The 18,823-nt window shown below is 43.0% G+C and overlaps 2 protein-coding genes, 1 non-coding gene and 1 pseudogene across 9 annotated transcripts in view; 2 read left to right on the top strand and 2 right to left on the bottom strand.

Moving 5' to 3' along the window:
* PSMA2 (proteasome 20S subunit alpha 2) overlaps positions 1–18,823 on the top strand; it is a 617,132-nt gene that overhangs the window by 315,794 nt on the left and 282,515 nt on the right. The window lies entirely within an intron of this gene.
* The window catches only part of HECW1 (HECT, C2 and WW domain containing E3 ubiquitin protein ligase 1), a 456,269-nt gene that overhangs the window by 359,447 nt on the left and 77,999 nt on the right, over positions 1–18,823 (bottom strand). The window lies entirely within an intron of this gene.
* LOC126951796 (uncharacterized) lies at positions 2,889–2,989 on the top strand (annotated as a pseudogene).
* On the bottom strand, positions 15,914–15,975 carry LOC126951802 (U7 small nuclear RNA). Its single transcript, XR_007724657.1, has one exon. It is a non-coding gene; the product is annotated as a U7 small nuclear RNA (small nuclear RNA).

Raw genomic sequence — 18,823 nt, 5'->3', positions numbered from 1 at the left:
CTGATCCAGGGAGGCACCCATTGCCCGCTCTGGATTGGGCCAAAGGCTTGCCATTGTTCCTGCTCCGCTAAGTGCCCGGGTTCGTCCTAACTGAGTTGAACGCTAGTCGCTAGGTTCCACGGTTCTCTTCTGTGACCCATGGCTTTTAATAGAGCTATAACACTTACCACATGGCCCACGATTCCATTCCTTGGAGTCTGTGAGGCCAAAAACCCCAGGTCAGAGAGAATACGAGGCTTGCTGCCATCTTGGAAGCGGCCCGCCACCATCTTGGGAGCTCTGAGAGCAAGGACCCCCTGGTAACAATATCATCACACACACACACACACACACACACACACACACACACACACTTCTAATTGACCCTTCTTGAGTCTTCTATCAGTGGCCCAGGCGTGCAAAAATCCTGTCTCAGGATGACCTGAGCCCCTCTTAATCATGTTCTACCACAGCCACCTAGGGCCTCATACTCTGAAAGTTTTCCTATTCTCACCTCATCACTATGCAACTTTTCAATACCTATCGCCACAATAAGTTCTTTTTGGGCAGTGATAATAGACACATCAACTTCTATGAAACCCCTCCCATTAAAAGAGTCCTTGGTCAGCAAGGTCTCCCCATCCAGGCAGTGGGACAGGCTGCAGGGATCCTTCTGTAGGAAGGAAGGCCCTGCTTGCACTCAGACCCCACGTATGGCTGGGTACACTCAGGCCTGAAAACTGCTAGTCCCCGGCTGTTGACTTAAAACCATCAAGAGCAGCTGATTTTAAGTTTCTCTCAACTCTGTCCGACCTTTGCTTTGGAGAAGAGCCCAAAGTTTGGAGTGGTGGCTGTGTTCCTTTGGTTAAAGTTCCGCTCTGACATATTGAGTACCTCACCTTAAGTAGAGATGCTGTGGGACCGGCACGGCAGATGACCTCGGGGTGAACGCCAGTGCCCGGCCCGTCTCATGACTTGCTCTATTAATGCTCCCTTCCCTCTTCTGGAATGCCCGCCACTCCTTTTGTTTCAGCTCCTTCCTGCCGGCATTCAGATATGTCCACTCTTCTCCACATTCCTCTCACTCGAATAACCAGTTTTCTTTTCTCCTTTCCAGCAGACTTGTGGAAAGACATTGATACTCCTGGCTTCGTGTCTGTACGTCTCCATCAAATCTTACCCAGTTGTAGCCTGGCTGCAAAATCACTCTCAATTGAAACTTTTTTCACAGAGAAAAAAATGGGCAAGGAGGCTCCTTCGTGCAAATTCTAATGTTTTCAAGACAGGAGAGAGAGAAGCTCCTTTGTTAATTTGACAGTGCTTTACAGAGGAGACAGGAGCCCCCAAGATACCCCTGAGAATTAAAATAATAGTCATTGGCCTAAAAAAGCAGAGAACCGGATCCAGAGTAAGCGGCTCAGGAAGCAGAGTGATGCCTGGTGCCTGGAGAGTGTCACACGCCCGCAGGCCCTGGCTGAGGACACTTGCCTGCGAGGCGTCATCAGCTCTGGTTCTGATCAGCAGGAGTGACAGGGGACAGGGGAGCGTGGGTCTTCAGGGGGCCAGCGTGCCCTATCTGGTCTTGTCTGGAAACCATTCACCACGATGGCAATCATGGGCAAGACTGTGAGGGGCTCAGTGGGTCTGATGCCACTGTTATGCTGGCTTCATAAAACAATTTGGGGCCTCATACCACAGGGCAAGCGGAGCTGGCATGAAAGGCTGCCCGCCTCCCACTTCTAACTGCCTCAAATACATAAAAATGCTAAATAAGAGGTAATGCTTTGTGCATATATCCAAGTTCAATATCAAAAGAGGTGCCAGGAATGAAGCAAAATCTAAAAGCCAGGGCGACGTGGCTAAAATGGAAGCCAGAGGTAGGCACAGGTATTTCGGAGACAGACCCGGGCCTCAGTCTCCAGGAGTGTGTGGCTTCTGATGCTCTTGCAGGGAGATGATTCCAGACCCCCGGTTACATGCTGGAAACCAGACACCTCGGAGGGCTGGCTTGTTGCTTCAGTGGAAAGAAACAGCACTGCCGACCAGTGCTGCCCCTAGGAAGCAGTGGCTCCAAAGAGGCCAAGAGGGATAGGAATTGCCTAAGAGGAGCATGTCCTACACCCAAACCCCCAATGAGAATGAAGCCAGAACTCACACTGTGTGGGTAGTGAAGAGACACACATTACCCTAAACTGCTGAATCCTACGAGGCCCAGAAGAGGTTAATGTGAGCTGTCCCCTGGAGATACTGCCCGACCCAGACCCTGGGGACTCTCAGTGATAGAAAACCGCCAGGAGAGGCAGCAGGTGAAACACCAGGAGACTTTAACCCCAATAACTCAGGATAATAAAACAGCCCAAGAGAACACTTAAAATAAGAATGTCACCTTTCATTGTTTCAAGGTAAAGGAAGATATGGGAGTCATAAGACTGTAACAGGACCCTGCGGGAAAAGACCAAGTTGATTTGCAAAAGAAGCAAAGGAATTCTACAATGAAACGTCTAGCCATTGAAATAGAGAAATCAATAGAAGGTTGAAAGAGCAGACTTCAGAGAATTAGTCTATTGGAGAAAAGATTTGAGAAAATCACTCAGATGTCACCCGAAGATCTGGAAAATATGAGGGTTTCAATAATAGGGAAGAGAAATGAAAATGTTCATTATCTATTAAAAGGAGTTCCAAAAACAGAAAAAGAATATGGGAGAGGAGGGATGTTTGAAGGGATGATGGTGAAGTTTCCAGATATAAAGAAATATGGAATTTCTAATTGAGGCAGCACCACAACTCCTAATCTGAATAAATTAAATAAATCTACACATAGGTACAGCTTAGTAAATCTGCAGACCATAAAAAGACAACTACTTTAATTACCAGGAGAAGAAAGATTATCTCAAAAGTAATGTTAGGGTTCATTTCTGCAATGCACCTGTCAGAATTGGAACAGTAAGAGAAAATAAGCATGGCTCCCCCATGAGACGACATGCCAAACTGTGAAGCATTCCATGTTTTTTAAAGTACAATAAGCCAGGAATAGAAAGTTATATACCACATGTTCTCATTCATACCTAGAAACTAAAAATGTTGATCTCATAAAGGTTAAAAGTAGAGCAGAGGATACTAGAAGCTGACAAGGGAATGGGGAGGGAAGGATAGGGAGAGGTATGTTAAACGACATAAAATTTCAGCTAGACAAGAGGGATCAGTTCTAGGTTCTATAGCATGGTAAGATGACTACAGTTAACAGTAATAAATTATATAGTTTCAAATAGCTATTAAATAGAAGGAGGGCATTGAATGTTTCCAAGACAAAGAAATGATGAATGTTTGAGACAGCAAATATGCTAATTACCTTGATTGCATCACTATCCACCACTTTGTACACCATGAATATGTACAATATTATTTGTCAATTTAAAAATAGAATTTTAGGCTGGGCACAGTGGCTCACACCTGTAATCCCAGCACTTTGGGGGCCGAGGCGGGCGGATCACTTGAGGTCAAGAGTTCGAGACTAGCTTGGCCTACGAGGTAAAACCCTGTCTCTACTAAAAATACAAAAATTAGCCGGGCATGGTGGCATGCCCCTGTAATCCCAGCTACTCTGTAGGCTGAGGCAGGATAATTGCTTGAACCTGGGAGGCGGAGGTTGCAGTGAGCTGAGATCGCACCACTGGACTCCAGCCTGGGTGACAGAGCGAGACTCTGTCTCAAAAATAAAAAAATAAAATTTTAAAAAGTAATGGAAATTAGACAAAAGCACCTTTTTACAAAGCAGCAAAGGACTTCGGAAGATAATGCAATAATCAAAGTGCCACATGAAAATACAACAGCTATCCTAGAATTATATATTTAGCAAATTTTAAAAAGTAATGGAAATTAGACAAAAGCACCTTTTTACAAAGCAGCAAAGGACTTCGGAAGATAATGCAATAATCAAAGTGCCACATGAAAATACAACAGCTATCCTAGAATTATATATTTAGCAAGTCTGTCTTTCAAGAATAAGGGTTAACTCAGCTATAACAAAGACCGAGAGAGTTTTTCATTCTAAATAGCTTAAAGATTATTTCAGCACAAAGAATACTGAATCTAGAAGTGAGTTGGATTTAAGAAACCATCTGAAGAGATGAAACTGGCAAACACTTTGATTCACTTAAATATGAACTGAGTGTAAAAATAATGATAAATGACCAGACCTAGAAGTTTACAAAAAGAAGGAAATAAAAGCAGCCCCAAGTATGGGAGGTGGGGGAGGGAAGCTGGGCATTGTAAGGCTTTTGTGGTGTTAGAGTACAATACAGAGATTAATGAGCTTCAGTGTTCATAAAGTTAATTATGCCTCTTAAAAAATGAAAGTTAACCACTAAATAATTGAAGTAGAACACATTACTTCCAAGTCAGTGGGGGACTGAGGGGAGGAAAGAAAGCTATAAAACAAAACGTATTTGATCCAATGGAGAGCAGAAGAGACAAAAAATAAAAGACCAAAAAAAAAAAAAAAAAAAAAAGCATGGTAGACCTTTTTGGCCAATGCTTATCTTCACACTCCATTTCCCTGTCCTCTCCCCTGTCTTCCTAACCCCTTGATTTACAGAATGACAAAGCCTCCCGGAAGATCCTCTTGACTCCGTGGCAGATCGGCTGCTGTGTTCCTGGTGTCTGTTCCCAGAGCTCTCAGAACTCCATCATCAGAACCCTTAAAATGCTCCCTTGTGAGTGCACATGGTGGAGGCTCATCTAAAAGTATTAATTCATGTGTTTCCTCTGTACATTAATTTGCTCTCCAGTTCCAAAAGATGGGTTTTCTCCCCTAGTCCAATGCAAAGAGGAAACAAAGAGGAGAAAGAGAGCCACAGCCTGAGCGCCAGATGATGTCTGCTTATGGAGAATTTTAGTGTCCAGGGGGAAGAAGTGGCAGGGGAGAGAGGGTGTCCTGGATGGGGAGGGATAACACATACCTTCTCCTTGGAGGGCTACAGGAAAGGCTGGAAGGAAGATGGTGCCCAGCTGTGCTCAGTGTAGGAGGCCCCCAGCCCCCTGCACTGTGGACCACAAATCATCCAACAGCCCTGGGCACTTATAACTCCCCCGTCATCTTGCCCTGAAATGAGAGTAAGGGACCTGAAGACCTTGGGTAGGGGTAGGACAGAAGGGACCTTGTCCACTGACCAGGATGAAACTGAGGAGAACCGATTATAAATTTTCTGAACAGCTGAAGCAGCTGTGGTCACGAGACCACTGCTCATGGCCAGGCATGCTGTGGAGTGTACAACCTGCACGACATTCTTACTGCAGACACAGTGAGCTTTGTTTTAACTGCCAATGTTGGGACAAAGACTCTCCTTGACCAGACTCTATTCAGAGTTCTCAAGCAGGCCTTGACCTTGGCCTAGAAGAACTACAACTTGCAGCGCAGGTGATTTCATCCACCCCACTACAGGAAAAGTCTTGAATAAACACCAGCATAGTTCCTATCAGTTCCAGGCTGTGTTCCTAGGGTGACAATTCCAGCCCCCTTAAAATGCCTGCCTGAGAAAACTCAATGCTGCCAAAAGAATTTATTGTTTGTTTGGGAGGCCGAGGCAGGCAGATCACAAGGTCAGGAGTTTGAGACCAGCCTGGCCAACATAGTGAAACCCAGTCTCTACTAAAAATACAAAAAATTAGCTGGGCATGGTGGCAGGCGCCTGTAATTCCAGCTACTTGGGAGGCTGAGGCAGGAGAATCTCTTGAATCCAGGAAGTGAAGGTTGCAGTGAGCCAAGATTGCACCACTGCACTCCAGCCTGAGCGACAGTGCAAGACTCCGTCTCAAAAAAAAAAAAAAAAATTTACTGTTTGTTTCAGACAACACCTGATGATAGGCCTCCGAGCTCACTTTTCTTAGAACATTTACTTTAGAAAGCTTGCAATTATATATTCTTTTTGTGCCCCTTTGAGACAGAAACCTTCTACCACCCAGAAATGTCCTCTCAAGTATGTGGGAGCCATCTCTTCGAAATGCAAACATTCAGTAAGATAGCTCTCTTGTCTCCCAGTTCCTGAGGGAGAGTAAGATCCTAACTTTGTGGGGCCCTGATCCAGTTGGCAAAACTATGTCCTGTCCTAAAGATAGAGACTTTTGTTTCTCCTCCAGGTAAGTGTCAATTAACAAACCCAGATGGCCTAAACCCATAGACTACCCCCTTACCTTCCTTTAGTCCCTTTCCTTTAGCACATACCACCTTTGTCTCAGGGGAGCTAAGCTGAGGTTTCACTGAGGTCTCTTCCTTACTGCAGTAGTACTGACTAGAATCTGTCTGGTCTTCTTTATTAGTGTCCAGCTTTGTGTTTCTTTGACAATTCCAAGCTGGGGCCAAAAGTTCCATGAGGGCAGGGTCATGCCTGTCTTATGTAATTGGCCACCAGCAGAGTCAAGGTGCTCAGTAGATATTCACATAATGGATAAATGAACGTAAGATATTTTTTTCACTTAATTTGCACTATGATAGTGAGTTGCATCCCTTAACTGCCATCTTGCAAAAAATACAGTGCTGGACAAATGAATGCACCAAGAAAATGACTTAGGGTTTCTTGAACAAACTCTACCGCCAACTAATCATGGAGTGATTTCACTGCCATGGGTTTATTTTGTTTATTCAACAACCTTTACATCAGTCATGTAAAATGGTCTTCAGTTTCAAGCTTTCTTTTGAAATTTCCTCAGGATAAGAATGAACTAACACAATGATGGAGCAACAAAATTAGCTGCTTTGACACCTACTGTTGTAGAAGGCAAAAATATTTATTTATTATGGTGCTGAGGTATAAGATCTCTAACCATAATCTGGCAAGAACTGCAGGAATTATTGATATCTTGAGCTAAATGTCACAATCAGCATTCTTGCTAAGCAACAATTCATTTGTTATTACAAGTTCAAAATAAATTATTCAGGTAAGACAAAGACAGTCCATTTATAATTCAATTTGTGCTTTTTTCAGCAATATACATCTAAACATAGTGAATACAAGACATTACATAATAGTAAGAATTGTCAGCTATTAAATACATATAATTTAAGAAAGTGGGGTATAGAACAGCAAAAGGATTATAACATTAAAATACAATAATACTTGTGATATGTTACTGATGACAATATACAATTACCCATTAAAAAGTGATGTGGCTTGGCCGGGAGTGGTGGCTAATGCCTGTAATCCCAGCACTTTGGGAGGCTGAGGCGGGTGGATCATTTGAGGTCAGGGGTTCAAGACCACCCTGGCCAATATGGCGAAACCCCATCTCTACTAAAAATACAAAAATTAGCCAGGTGTGGTGGCGGGCACCTGTAATCTGTAATCCCAGCTATTTAGGAGGCTGAGGCAGGAGAATCGCTTGAACCCGGAAGGCAGAGGTTGCAGTGAGCCAAGATTGTGCCACTGCACTCCAGCCTGGAGGACAGAGTAAGACTCTGTTTCCAAAAAAAAAGAAAAGGAAAGGAGAAAAATTTTATGTTTATAATCTTATAATAATTAGTATGCATATGAATGTGGAAAAGAATATGGAAAAGGAAGGATACTTTTCTTTTTGGTCCTGTAATTATTGTCATTATTGATGTCATGGTTTTAGTGCCCAAAACCTGCACACACAATTTTTTGATGAGAGAGAGATCCTAGAAAGTACAGAACTTGACCAAAACAAATGAGAAACCTGTTGGGACAGGACAGTGTGCATTGTGCAGACTCTAGCACAAGACTCTGTGTTCAAATTCTGGCTCTGCCACTGACTAGCTAGGTATCCTTCAGCAAGTTAGTCAACCTCCGTAGACCTTGGCTTTCCCATCTACTTGTATTTCATAGGGTTACTCTGAGGATTAAATGAGTAAGTGCTTAAAACAGTATCTGGAGCATCATGAGTAGTTCAGTGTTGGCTAAGTATTATTTTTATTATTATCAAGTAACCTGTTTACATAGAAGTCTCCTTGTTATGAATGTTTCTGAAGCTCTCACAGATAAAATGTACTTTGATTCTACCCAAGGGTCATAAGTCATACTCATTTCACATGAACCATTATTTTAGTCAGTCCTTTATCTATATTTGAACATTTAGGCATTTTTCTTTTTGCTTTTATGTTCTAATTTTTTTTTTTTTTGAGACGGAATCTTGCTCTGTCGCCCAGGCTGGAGTGTAGTGGTGTGATCTCGGTTCACTGGAAGCTCCACCTGGGTTCACGCCATTCTCCTGCCTCAGCCTCCAGAGTAGCTGGGACTACAGGCGCCCGCCACCATGCCCGGCTAATTTTTTGTAGTTTGTTTAGTAGAGACAGGTTTCACTGTGTTAGCTAGGACGGTCTCAATCTCCTGACCTTGTGATCCACCCACCTCGGCCTGCCAAAGTGCTGGGATTACAGGCGTGAGCCACCACGCCTGGCCAATGTCCCAATGTTAATGAAATCTTCAAGCATATAATTTTTTCATTTAGTTGTAAGAATTCAGCGTAGATATTTCTCTCCACACAAGACCATTCTCTGGACATAAGTCATTGCAAGACAAATTCTCTGACTAAGATTCCCTAGTCTAGAGTTTAGGAGAATTGCCGATTTTCTTTGGTGACTTTGTGCAGGAAAAAGACTTGGAAAGTGGAATTGTGAAGAAAACCTCAGCTTTACCACTGGTGTTCCTTAAGTCACAAATCTACCATGGGGAATGTAAAGATGAATTAACACTGGCTGTTCCACTCCTGTTTTTCTTATCATAATTACCCTAAAAATATTATAGGTTTACAGAAAAGCCCCGTAGCATCCCATCGAATGTGGATTCTCAATTTGACTTCTGGGCATCCTTCCTCCTTTTGTGTTAACACAGCATGCTTCCCCATGAACACACACAGAGGTAATTCTCTGTACATCCTGCCTCTACAGGCTCATGGACTTCCACAGCCTCAATTCTAGAAGAAAGACTCAAAAATCTGCATTTCTAGCATTTCCAGCTTCCAAATCCCCTTCTCTGGAGCTCTGTGATTGGGACTGCCTCTTTCATTGGAGTGTCCTCTAATTCACCATGCCCAGAGAGCAGGAGGGACTCGGGCAGGCCAGTCAAGGGACATTTTGATGAAAAGGAACATCAAGGGCCAGTGTGTGATGGATTTGAGTCCACCCTAGAGCAAGTCTGTTACTTTCTGTCCATGGTCTTCAAGCTAGATAACACACACACACTTCCCCTATCACAAATGTCCTTCTACCATGTTTCAAAATAACAGAGGTATATCTTCGCCACTGTGAATCTTACATAGACTCTGGAAATAAAAACCTTCTGGAAAATGAAGAAAGGGTTAATGAGATCACGTCCTTGTGAAGCTTCCTTCCGTCGAGGCACTTTGGTAAGGTTTCCATCTTGCTGGCTTTGTAACTATTTTTGTTTAGGGTAAAGCATGGAAACAGAGTCAGAGGTGAGCATGCTGGGCCATGTTGCTATGTTTGATAATAAGACTTACTACCCAACAGGGAGGCAGAAGTGGTAATAAGTTTTTAAGACCCTGTTTCTTCTATTTCCCAGCTGAAGCCAAATTCCTCCTGCATACTGGCCATAAGAGCAGAGCAATGAGCCCAGGACAAAACATTGGCAGCAGAAGAGCTTTATTTCATTAGACAAGAGAACATGGCAAAGCTCTGTGTCTCACCTGTGTATTTATCTTAGAAGGCAACCTCAGAAGTGGGATGGCCATCTCAGCACACACATTAACACAAAGGGTTTGAATCTAAAAAATTGGAAGGTAGGATTTCCCAACAGAGAAGAAATCTGACTTGGTTGCTGGATTTGCTGAAGAGGACTGGCTTTGCAGATTTTGTTAAAAGGTGACCATTTTACTAATTGAGTGACATGAATGAGCCAAAATTTGCCATTCTCAAGTTTTTGACAAAAGTATTTTAAAAGAAGATTTAAAAATACTGCATCATATTACAAAGGTGTACTAACTGAACAATATTTCAATCTTACTTTTTCTAACAGTATTAATCAATTATAGAAGGTATCTGTAATAAAATAGGTATAATTAATGTCATTTAGGAAAGCTTTTTTTTGGTAGATGTTCCAGAAACTGAGACAATGACTTTAATTTGGGCCAATGAAATCTGTTTGAAAGTTAGCTGGTTTCTAGTACCTTTAAAAAATAAAGGAGAACCTAATCAAATTGTCAGATAATAGGACCTAAAAAATAATTTTTTTGTGGTTTTTGGCACGAGCCCTGGAAGGAGTTATAAAAATTGAGTGACGCTTAGTGACTTCCTCCATTCCTATGTACTTATTCACAGATTATTACCATAACCATGGCCCTAAATACAAACAGAATTGAATCTAAAAATTGCCCTAACTACTTACAACAGTGAAATTAAAAAACAACCACAACAACAAACCAAACATATATATATAGAATTGATGCCAAAACTGTCTCATTTTAACAGGAAATAGCCCTCAGTCGTGGGTACTGGAACACCAGAGAAATAAAAGCCCCTTCCTACTCAGTAAGAGATACATTTCGGATAAAATTCTATATTTTTTCTACTAAAAATGTATAACGTGCAATCAACTGTGTACGAATCACAACTGTAAAATATATTAATCTAGATATTTCTCATATATAAAAACTCTATGTTTACAAAGAATTAAAAAAATCTAATTCTCCCTATGTACTTATTTTTGTTGACAGGACATATGACATAGTGATGAGGAAGACTTCCTGTCAGAGGGATATACTGTATTAGGATAAAATGCAGTGGGGTTGGTGAAATAGAAATGTAAGTTCCAGGGGGAAAAGAATAATGTAAATATTCAACTGTTAATGAAAAGCTTTACATGTCTTTTATAAACTGATCATGGAAACTCTCAAAGTCTATTTATATTCAGATTCAGTTACACAGATAACTTTATTGTAAAATGTCGATATTTAAGTAAATACAGATAATATACTTTGATACTGATTAGACTTATGAAACACATTTTTTAAATGTCAACATTAAAAGTGCAAAACTCGTGAGTTGAAGGGAGAGCTAAAGACAGGCAGGCAAACTGTAACCATAAGAGACCAGGCGTGCAAAAGGGAAGCACAGAGGCTGCTCCCTGAGCGGGAGCTCTCAGCTTGCCTGGAGAAAACCGTGGAGAGAGACAGTGGGCAATGAGGGTCTGGAGGGTTCTCCGTGTGGAGGCAGGATATTTTGACTCTCTTATATTGGATTTGAGGTCATTCCAGGCTTTGGAACTGGGAAGGGAAATGGTTTAGCTTAGCATTATTGAACAAATACAAGGTAGGAAGCAGGCTGTGAGAGCCTTCAGAGGAACAATAGACAGCCAGCTCTTGATGATGAGAACGCTGGAGAGGGTGCTTCCTACTTCACCAGTTCTCCGGGGAGAAGAACATGGCCAGCCCAAAGGGGTCTCAGGAGGACTGCGGGTGTGCGAGGATGTGTGTGTGCACGTAAGTGTGGAGTGTGTGAGAGAGTGTGCAAATCTATAGTATGTGTGAGAGTGTGCAAATCTGTATTGTGTGTGAGAGTGTGGGGTGTGTAAATATGGTGTGTGTGGTGTGTGTGAGTGTGGGGGGTGTGTGTGAGATAGAGTGTGGGGTGTGTAACTATGGTGTGTGAATGAGTGTGTATGACTGTGGGGTGTGTATGGTGTGTGTGGTATGTGAGTGTAACTGAAGGGTGCATGTGAAATAGAGTGTGGAGTGTGAGTGTGGGGTGAGTGGTGTGGTGTGTGACTATGGTGAGTGTAGGAGAGAGTGTGGGGTGTGTGACTACGGTGGGTGTGTTAGGGTGGGTGAGTGTGTGAATGTGAGTATGAGTGTATGTAAGAGAAGTACAAGTGTGTGACTGGTGTGTGTAGGATGTGCTTGTGTGTGAGTGTGGAGTGTATGACTATGATAGGTGTATGTAGGGTGTGTGTGTGTGTGACAGAGTATAGGGTGAGGGTGCGAATATGTGTGGTAAGTGTGTGGGGTGTGTGAGTGGGTGTGTGAGAGACTGTGGGATGTGTGACTATGGTGGGTGTGTATAGGGGGAGTATGCAAATGTGTGTGGTGTGTAACAGGGGTGTGTGTGAGTGTGAGTGTGTGAGTGGGTGTGTGAGAGACTGAGGGATGTGCGACTATGGTGGGTGTGTATAGGGTGAGTGTGCGGATGTGTGTGGTGTGTGTGAATGTGGGGGGTGTGTGTGTGTGAGAGAGAGTGTGGGGTATGTGACTATGGTGGGTATGTGTAGGGTGAATGTGTGAATCTGTGTGGTTGTGTGTGTGAGAGAGTGTGGGGTGTGTGACTATGGTGTGTGTGTGTGTGTGTGTAGGGTGTTGGAGTGTGTGCGTTGAGGGTCGAGATGACTTAGGGGCAATGGCAGGAAAGACATGGGTTGTCATTGCTCAGACTGAACGGGGCAGCCACAGCTGACAGAATCAGGGACCCAGTGCCACCTCCAGGGGCCTGTGAACCGGCGCCTCCACTGAGAACCCTGTGCTGGGTTTAATGCTCTGCTGTCGCCATCTTGAAATCCTTAATAATTTTTGCACAACCTGTCCCGCATTTTCCTTTGTCACTGGGGCCACGGTTATGTTGCCAGTCCTGGAAGCGGTCTCCCTTCGTCAGAGGCCCCCACCTGCCCAGCATACTGACATCCCCTTCACCTTACCACTCCTCTCCCAGTGGGCAGAGTCCTGCTGATCCTTGTCTTACCATGTGCCACACCTGTTCTTCATGCAGCAGTGCCTGATACAGATTTAGGGGCTCAGAAAATGGAGAAATCGTTCAGGGCTGGGGGAGCTATAGAAGTTTATTTAGCAGAGGCAGCGATTGCTCTGTGCCAAAAGGCAGGTCCCACCCTCTCCTTGCGCCACTGTGCACGGTCCTGGGCATCTGTCCACCCAGGATGCATCGCTTTGCAGGGGGCTAATCAATGCCTCTCCACAGGTGGCAGGAAGGCGTTCTAGGGCAACGGAGCCTTTCTCTGATTTACATAAAGTCATCATCTGGAAACGTTGTTTCTCTGTGTGAGTGTGTGGGGGTGGGTGGGGGGATTCCGCTCCCTCTTCCACTGAATGAGTGAGTTCCTACCATGGTAAGACTGTGACCCCCACCCATGCCCCCAAAAGAAGAGATTTTCCTTTTTCTTTTTGTTCTCATCTTTCCTAATTTTCTTGAGTGTACACAAAACAAGAACTATTTTTTTTTTCCTCCATAAGTTCTCCTTTGGATTACATCACACTAGAGAAAGGTGCCCTGGGACCAGGGATGGGGGCTTTTGTGTTCCAGTTAATAGGCGTTTTTTCCTTTCTTTAAGAATTTAATTTATTGGACAATATGAATGAGTTTGAGAGATATGTGCCTGTCCTTTAGCTCACCGATCTCCTACAACCATCGGTGCTTTTATGAAATGAATATGATGCACACACTACCATGTATATACTTAAAAATGACTCAAGGGCAGGGGGAAAATAAAACTCAATTTAAAACATAGTTCAATTTTTTTTCTCACTTTCTGATGTACATGAATGTAAAATATTACAAATTCTCCTTCATATGAGTTTTAAAACTACCATAGATTTAAATTTAATAAATAAAGTATGTAATGTAACTTCAAACTTAATTAAAAACTTGCTGAGCTGACTTCGTAGCCGTGCATACTGTGGAAGAAACTATCAAAACACACTCCTAGCGCCTCTCCCCGGAGCCCGGCCCATCTCCCACTCAGGGCAGAAGTGTGCAGAGAGAGCGGCCCACTGCACTTCTTCTGAGGGCGTTAAATCAATGAGGCAGGAGATTCATGCATATGCAGTTACCCTCTGAGAGCCGAGACCTGTGGCAAACTACCCTGGACTCGAATGCTGAATGAGATCATCATAGAGGTGTTGGCTGTTTGTCATCAAAGCAGGGTTCACTTATGCAAAACTGAACAATCGAATGCAACAAACCCTAGACACTGATTAAAATAGTTGTCTTAGAAACAATAAGACCTATTTGGGTTCAGATAAAATCAGGTAAAGATAGAGGCAGTGCCTACTTTTTAAAATTAAAATACCTGCAAAATACTAAACTCTTTAGAATACCAAAATATCAAAATCTCATAATGTGTCAAAATTAGGAAACAAACACATATCTCCTAACAGTATTGGAGAGGAAGGAGAACAGTCAATCATTTGCCGATAGGAGGGATTTCACCCGCTATAGCACACTGATGGTAAGATAAGAATAATACAAAGTGGTTGCAGGAGATGTGGAAAATTCCAGGCGGCAGTTTCACATGACTAGCAAAAGGACACTCGAAATAGCTGCAGAAGCTGTGAGCTTATAAAATCCTGAAAAACCAGGGTGTGGACCAAGTTGGCTAAGACCGACTGGACCCAACGTGGTGCCGGATTTGGCCTGGGTTTCTCCTAGAACCTCATTATATGCTCATTAACATCCTCAATCACACACCCACCACCTCGTGACAGTTCTGGGAATACCTATATTTGGTGTAAAAACGGGTGGCACCACAGTTCCGAGAAATTTCTACCTTCTTCCAGGAATTTTCATGAATATTCCACCCCTTGGTTAAAGAAACCCATAAAGGTAGCAGCTCAAATCCACGGAGCAAACTCACTCTTTAGTATGCCTGCACTTCCTTTTTTTGAGTATGTACTTTTTGTTTTGCAAATAAATCTCCCAACTTTCACGATGTTTGGATTCATCCTCAAGTTCCTTCTCACAATTGGTGTAAAAAGTCTGGACATAGGCTTGAGTCCAGGTCCTACCGGTATCTGGGGATGACCCCAGCCCACCAGTATCAATGGTGCCAGCCTAAGATGGAAGTGATGATGCCCGTGGGCTCTGCTTTCTGGGGCAGTAACATAAGAAGTATGGCTACCAAGCGGGGAGGGCTAGTGGTTGTTCAAGTTACCAGGCAGATCTGCTGCCCTGTGGCTGTGTGGGCAACTTCCTGAGGCAGCTAGCCTTGCCCAGGGCCTGGCCCCCAGGGGACGCCTTTGTGTGTGGATGGAAGTTGAGAGCTCCTTTAGGAAGCCTGACAAGGTGACACAGGGCTTCCCAGACTGTGTGACCTCACATACAGTGCAGTGCACAGCCCTGTGAAGTTTATATTCCCCTTTTAAGACTGAAGCCCCAGTAACGAACACCATACCATTAACACTTCTTTCTTTTTCTTGGGAAATAAATAGAATTAGCAATATGTGACAGTTATCTATTGCTATTAAGTCATTCTTAGGATCTGGGAATCCTGCTATGTAAAAAGTAAATCACACTTGTGGCAGTAAGTAAGGGGAACACAATGATTGCCAAAGTCTTGGGAAAAAAAATCTCCCTCATTAAAAAATAGTCCTTCAGAGAAACCTGCATTGGGCCTGCCTCAGATGAGGTAGCAGGGTGCCGAATGCTGGTTGCCACAGCACAGTTATTTTGGCTCAAGGAAGGTAATAAAAGGTGAAGAGTGGCCGGGCGCAGTGGCTCATGCCTGTAATCCCAGCACTTTGGGAGGCCAAGAAGGGTGGATTCCAGAGGTCAGGAGTTCGAGACCAGACTGACCAACGTGGTGAAACCCTGTCTCTACTAAAAATACAAAAACTAGCCAGGCTGGTGGCAGGTGCCTGTAATCCCAGCTACTTGGGAGGCTGAGGCAGGAGAATTGCTTGAACCCGGGAGGCGGAGGGTGCTGTGACCCGAGATCATGCCATTGCACTTCAGCCTGGGTGACAGAGTGAGAAAGGGTGAAGAGCATCCCCTTCCCCTTCTGTTGAAGCATTTGCCTGGTTGAAACTACAGAGCTTGGCCATCTTAAAGGATTTCAGAGAAAGGACAGGCAGGGACTAGCCAAGAAAAGAAGGTCCTTGTCTCTGATTTGAGCAAAGTTTTGCAGAAAAGAAGGGTCCAGGGAGCACACACACAGGTTTATGGTTTTTCTTTCTTTTTTAAGGTTAGGGTGGCTTTCCAGTAAAGACCGGAAAACCTGCTAGACAAATTCTCAAATAGCTGTAATACTAGCTTTATAGTTTTTCATGCACTGCATCTGAACTGATCAGAGAATGAATGAGAATCCCAGATTTTTAGGGAAGAGAAAATCTCACTTTAGTTCAGCATTTAAAAAAAATGCCTACTAAGATTAAGATTTAGTGATTAAATGCTGACTAAATACAGAAATTACCATGGTCTTATAAACCAAAAAATAGAATTCCAAGTCCCTCAACTGACTGAACAGATCCTCCTCTTGGCCAAGAGGACCCAAAGAAACCTGAAAAAACAGTTCAGGCCATACGGGACATGCCCCATGATACCCTCCTCCCTTTGGAGTTCAGGCACAACTGACCAGCATTAACATTAAAATAGAGATCCCAAGACTGACAGAACAGACTCTTTGTAACAATAAGTTACCAAATTCCAAACATGTTTGCATAGCATCACATAACACATAGCCAGTGCTGAAGGGAATCAAAGTACTTAACTCCAAAATACATTTTTTGACATATTTTGAAATGGCCCTGCAAAGCCGTCTCTTGTCGGGGGCATTCACAGTCTGCAGAGAATCTCCTTCCCTTACTAGGTCTTTCTGTTAGAGTACACAGTTAGGCAGACAGGAACAGAGCAGTAGAGGCCACCCAGGAATGTCAACCTGTATGTAACCTTCAGGCAAAGGTCAGGCAGCTGTCAACTGTCTCTCTAAAATAATAATTGGTTGCAGCCAGTGCCAGGGAAAGGCAGTCTCCCACTAGATAGAAAATATGTGAAGTGGTCAGGTGCAGTGGCTCATGCTTGTAATTCCGGCAATTTGGGAGGCTGAGGCGGGTGGATCACTTGAGGTCAGGAGTTCAAGACCAGCCTGGCGATGGTGAAACTCTCTACTAAAATTACAAAAATTAGCTGGGTGTAGTGGCGGGCGCCTATAATCCCAGCTACTTAGGAGGCTGAGGCAGGAGAATTGCTTGAAACCGGGAGGCAGAGGGTGCAGTAAGCCAAGATTGCGCCATTGCACTCCAGCCTGGGTAACAGAGCAAGACTCCATCTCAAAAAAAAAGACAAAAGAAAACACGTGAAGATAGGAAGATACAATACATATAAAATTTTGGAAAAAGGGCATAAGATAGGAGTTCGGCAAGACTGGTTTCTCAAGATACAGGTCACGAAGATCCTGCTGATGAAACAGGATGCAGTCAAGGAGCCAGCCAAAACCTGCCGAAGACAAGATGGCTAAAAATGAAACTGTAGTAGTCCTCACTGCTCATTATTCGCTAATTATAATGCATTAGCATGCTAAAAGACACTCTCACCAGTGCCATGACAGTTTACAAATGCCATAGCAATGTCCAGAAGTTACCTTATATGGCGTGAAAGGGAGGGAGACCATCGGTTGCAGGAATTCCCCTCCCCTTTCCTGGAAAACTCATGAATAATGCACCCATTATTTAGCATATAATCAAGAAACAGCCATAAAAACAGCCAGCCGGCAGCCGTTGGGGCTGCTCTGCCTATGGAGTAGCCACCCTTTTATTACTTTACTTTCTTAATAAACTTGCTTTCACTTGACCCTGTCAGCCGGCTCTTGAATTCCTTCCTGTGTAAAGCCAAGAGCCCAGGTGGTCTTCCAGGCTGAATCCCAATTTTGGGGTTTGCCCTGTGACAGCAAGGATATAGAAATGTATGTACAACCTAAACAGATGGGGAAAGATACCTATTAAAATAAGATCTAAAAAATAAAGTATACCAAAATGTTGACATTGATTGTTACCAGCTGGTAGCATTAAGGACAATGTTTTTTTTCTTTATACTTTTCTATATTTTCCAATGTCCTAAAATAAGCATGCATAAGTTATTACTATAATTAGGAGATTTAGTTGAATTTATTAAAAGAATCTTCAATAATGTACCATTTTTTTCTTTTTATGATGTCTATCTTTACTTATTTAGTCATTTTTATTGATACATATTAGATATATGTATATTCAATGTACATGTCATATTAGGTTCGTGTGAAAGTAATAATAATTTGATACATTCATATAATCAAATCAGGGTAACTGGAATATCCATCAACTTAAATATTTATCTTTTCTTTATGCCAGGAACATTCAAGTTATTCTCTACTAGCTATTTTGAAATGTACACCCAATTAATGTTAGTGATAGTCACCCTACTGATCTATTAATACTAGGTCTTATTTATTCTAAATGAATCATGTGCCACTTTTTAAAGGAGCACTAATTATTGGCTAAGCCATCAAAAATGTATTTTGTACTTTGTGTTTTCCATCAGTCCTCCTATTCTACTGCATAATATGAGTTTGCTGTATTATTTGAGATTATTTGATTCTGCTGAAGAAGACAAGAAAAGCAAATTAAGTGGATGAAATACATAAGCAATGTAAAAGCATAGATAGCGAGTTAGCAAGTGGTTTGTATGCCACAGGAGAATCTCGTAGTCTGTGTTAAGTCCCGACAGTGAGTAAGCAAATGGCCTGTGAGGCCTGGGCAGAATTAATCATATATGCTAAATGCTGACAGTAAATTAGAAACCTGAAATGCTAAACGTAGAAAATGGAATATATGACAGCAAAAATGTGTTACTTAGATCTAGAAAAGAATGGGTAGACCGAGTTATGAGCACACACCTGTGGGTGACAGCTGGGTCACGCCTGACATTGATGATCCACTGGTGACACCTAGTATGTCCCCATTCTGGCTCTGCATGTGTTTTGTCCAAGAGGTGCAATTAGAAAGCATGGCAGTTTCGCAGCTAACTGGCAAGCTACAGCTATAGGCTGGCTACATCGCTGTAATAGAGCTAAGGTATGTCAGTGGCCTCACTTACCTTCTAGTCTGGGAGTACTCTTGCTCAAAC

Source organism: Macaca thibetana, chromosome 3 (assembly GCF_024542745.1).
Source record: "Macaca thibetana thibetana isolate TM-01 chromosome 3, ASM2454274v1, whole genome shotgun sequence".
Lineage (NCBI taxonomy): Eukaryota > Metazoa > Chordata > Mammalia > Primates > Cercopithecidae > Macaca > Macaca thibetana.
The sequence above is the reverse complement of the archived record's forward strand: the minus strand, read 5'-3'. Positions and strand labels throughout refer to the sequence as shown.